Source organism: Belonocnema kinseyi, chromosome 4 (assembly GCF_010883055.1).
Source record: "Belonocnema kinseyi isolate 2016_QV_RU_SX_M_011 chromosome 4, B_treatae_v1, whole genome shotgun sequence".
Lineage (NCBI taxonomy): Eukaryota > Metazoa > Arthropoda > Insecta > Hymenoptera > Cynipidae > Belonocnema > Belonocnema kinseyi.
The window spans coordinates 78,165,199-78,169,551 of record NC_046660.1 but is presented as its reverse complement, the minus strand read 5'-3'; the positions used below and the strand labels follow the sequence as shown (position 1 = coordinate 78,169,551).

At 30.3% G+C, this 4,353-nt stretch overlaps 1 protein-coding gene across 1 annotated transcript in view; it reads left to right on the top strand.

Moving 5' to 3' along the window:
- Positions 1-4,353, top strand: part of LOC117171948 (zeta-sarcoglycan) — a 652,034-nt gene that overhangs the window by 239,245 nt on the left and 408,436 nt on the right. The window lies entirely within an intron of this gene.

Sequence of the window (4,353 nt, the reverse complement as noted above, 5' to 3'; positions counted from 1 at the left end):
TTTTTGCTATTCCTAAGTTTTACCATTATGTATTATAACCCATTCTGAAATTTTACCTTTCTTAATTTTTACCGTTCCGAAAAATGAACGGCCCCCGATCCAAAATACAATCGGATTTATCCTTCACACTTTTGTTATCAACAAAACTTCAATTATAAAGTATCAAAGACCCAAGCAATTGTATCGCAAAAAATTTCCTGTACAATTTGTTTAAGCCCTTCAAATGCTTATTATTCAATATACTAAACAAATTACTTTAATTGTTCAGTTACATGAGTACAAAATTCGAAAATTACTTGAATAAATGAGCCGAGAAACAATAGATTTAAATTCAAATTGTGTCAAGTGTGTGTTTTTTTAAAAAATAAATTCTTAGTTCCATTACGTTACCAAGGTCGTTTTTGTAATCATTTTTGTAATCATTTATCGAGCAAATTTCAGGAAACAAATCAAGCATCTCTTAACATCGTACATCACTAGTTACAAACGTTTTTGTGAGGTAGGGACAAAAACCTCCCGGTACTAACAATAGTGAATAAAATATGCACGGAAATTATAATGTGAATTAGTATTTTTAATTATTTTTAAAAATACTTGACCGATTTGTTTTGAACTTTAGGGAAAAATGAGGTATACGAACATACAAGCTCCAAAAGCTTGGCTCTACTAAGTATTTGTATAAAAATAGACCACTTTAAAAATATTCATGCTTATAATGAATATTATTAAAGGTCTCAAATAACATTTATGATGACATAGAATGTTTAAAGTTGCATAAATAAATATAAATAATTTGTTTCTAAGCGGAATTCAGTCAACACTGTGTAGGCAACAGTCGGTCGAGCAATTTCCACGTAACAAGTATCCAATAATAATGATAACAGATTGTCATTGCTAAGTAAAATTGTGATCCATTTTGGTAACCGCGTATCATTTTTGGACGAAAACATTAAATTCATTTAATTAACTGTTAAACATTCTTTATATCAAGCTTGCATCATATACCTAAACATAATCTATTGAAATTAATTTTAGACTCACGTTATTTAAAATAATAAATTGCGTAAAAAAATACTAAATCGTACCCGACACATTGATAGCAGCACTCCCATAAACTTGATGTTAGTTTTTGTTTCTAAAGGTCTTTTATCAATATCTTTAAAATATTGGCAAAAGGCCAGTTAAGAGAGAGAAACCTACATCAAGTATTGTTACACAGAAAAATCTGGTGAACACCGTAACATCAAATATATCAAATAAAAATGCGTTCTTGCGGTTGTGAGAGGATATGTATCAATAGCATTTAGATTTAATCAAATCAAATTCTTATAAATTAAAACAAGATAAGTATCAATGCCATATATTTAAGGAAATTTGTGCGTAAAGTGATCAGTTTGCATCGATAGACAGCTTATATTTTTTTCTATAATTAAACTTGCTTGGTTAAACTTTCTTTTGTTTTTCTATAACAACACATGTGTTTTGAAAAACGCGAAGTTCTTTGAATAAAACCTTATTCCCATGAAAAATTTCCTACACCAAATTTTAGCATTAATTTATTCTGTGTTATATTGATCAATAATTGATGAGAAGTGTGTCAGTTTGAGTTGATTCAAGTAACTAACTCCGTATACATCGGTTAATTAAATGAAACAAACCATTAGTGTTTTAATAGACAAGATTTTGAATGTTTTCTCACGCAATTGCAATAATATTAGGTTGTTGGGTATATATATATATATGGTCGTAATTTGATCCTTGGAGAGCCTGGACATTACTTTTTTAACTGTCCTTTTACCAATATTTTAAAAATATTGATATAAGACCTGTAGAAAAAAGGAACTTACATCGAGTATACGGGAGAGCTGCTATCAATGTGTCAGATACTATTTATTCTTATATATGTCCTAATTTTACGTTATTCATTACTAAAAATAACGTGAATCTAAAATTAATTTTAATAGATTTTATTTGGGTACATTATGTAAACTTGATGCAAAGAATGCTGTAAAGTTATTTAAATAAATGAAATGTTTTTGTCAGAAAAATAATTGATCCTATTTGTAAAGTCTTCTTTTCACAGCGGGTTGATCACCATATTTTATTTTGCACAGTATCAACAAAGTTATTTTGCATGAAATTACTAAAAAAGTGTTTAGAATAGTCAATACATATGAAAATATTATGAAGTTATAAGTGATATCCTCTGTTTGCGTTTCTTAAACAATCAAAATGAAGATTTCAAGCTTATATGCTTTTTAAATTGTTTTAATCCAGAGGCAATGATACGCGGTTACCAAAATGGGTCACAATTTTACTTAGCCATTAATTCACATTAAGCTCATGATAAAACTTCATCACTGATCTTCACACTCATAACTTTTCGCAATTTGAAGTCATCATATTCGTCATATTATATTTTCTGAAAATATGCCTCCTTAATGATATTTAAAAAAGTGATAGCATTAATAAATACAAAACAACATTTTTATTTTATCTAGCCCTTCTTTTGATGATTAATAAATTTAAATCTTAATGAGCAAACCTAATATACAATTTAAATATTTCTGAAACTAAATGGTCAACAGATAGATTTGATATAAAGTTGTGAAGTCAAATTTTAAAGGTCCGTCCACTCAGCGCCGCCACCAAGACAAATTAAAAATGGAATACGCTACATTTTTTTGCTTTCTTTGCTAATTTTATGCTAAAAAAAATTTCTTTTGCTCTTTAAACGATAAGTGGAAATTTATTTGATTTTTTTCTCTATGATGACATATATTACGTTTCGAAAAAAACTAACCCTAAGTATTACGCAACTACCCCCTGTGATCAAAAACGTTTTCAAAATGGGAAAACTACCTTAAACAATGTAAACCTGTTTCCGGGCTTCAAATTAATCACATGACTCATGAAAATTTCGCCCTCTTCATAATTTCCCCAAAACTACCCTTACACGTGAACTTATGCAGCAGAACATTTATAAGTATGAAAAAAGCTTTAAAAATAATCAAACTTAGAAGAAACTGTTAGTTCATATTTTTTCTCTTTTTTTGCTCTCCGATAATATATAATACGTTACCCAAAAACTACCCCTAAGTCATGCATACTCACCCCTCGTGATCAAAAGCGTTTTAAAAGTTAAAAAACCACCTTGAACAATATAAAAATGATTTAGGACTCAAAATTAATAAAATGAAACTTGCAAATTTGCCTCTCATTATAATATTCCCAAAAATACGCTTCCACGTGAACGTTTGCAACAGAACATATATATGTATGAAAAAGCATTAAAAATAATCAAACTTAGAAGACACTGTTGGCTGATATTTTTTTCCTCTTTTTTTTGCTCTTTGATAATATATAATACGTTCCCGAAAAACTACCCCTAAGTCATTCATACCTACCCCTCGTGATCAGAAACGATTTGAAAGATGGAAAACTACCTTGAACAATGTGAACATGATTTAGAATAACAAAAAGATTATATGATACTTAAGAATTTTCCCCTCTATTAAATTATCCCGAAAAACTACCCTTCCACATTAGCGAATGCTACCCCTAAGTCATACATACATACCACTCGTGAACAAAAACGGTTTAAGGGTCAATTTCACCAACTCTGATTAAATCCACGATTAACTAATCATGATTATTTTTTAATCAATGATCAGATCAGCGTTAACCAGCGATGCGTTCTACCAAGCATTTTCAACCTCTGATTAGCTAATCGTATACTTTGTTCGTAATAAGATCTAGTTTCTAGGTTTTTCTGTTGTAACGGCGACTCTGATTGGTTAGAACGAAATTCTTCATGAACACACGGCGCCAAATTAGAATATGATAATATTCCCAAAGTTTGAAGTTACAAGTGGTTTCAGTGGCTAGTGTAATAGAAGAGAAGCGGCAATTGTGTCTGAATATTCGTGGCCTTCTCTGTACGTGGTTAAGCATTTCATCATCATCAGATAAGGATAAAATATCATTGTAAAACAAAGCCATATTTCCTTCCTGTATACTGCACTCACTGCACTTCAATTTCGGGGTTATGTTACTTTAATCGCTGATTAAACTCCATAACCAGCCATTATTGGGCGGTTAAGTTAACCCGTGATTATCTTCCCCTAATCATGATTAAAAGAATGGTGGAACGCAAAGTATTGAGTAAATAAGGTTAATCAATGATTAACGATTTAATCAGAGTTGGTGAAATCCGCCCTAAGAGTTGAAAAACCACCTGAAAAATGTAGACATGCTTTAGAGCTCAAAATTAATTACATTACACTTTAAAATATCCACCTCATTATAATTGCCTCAAAAACTACCCTTCTACGTGAACGTATACATCGAAAC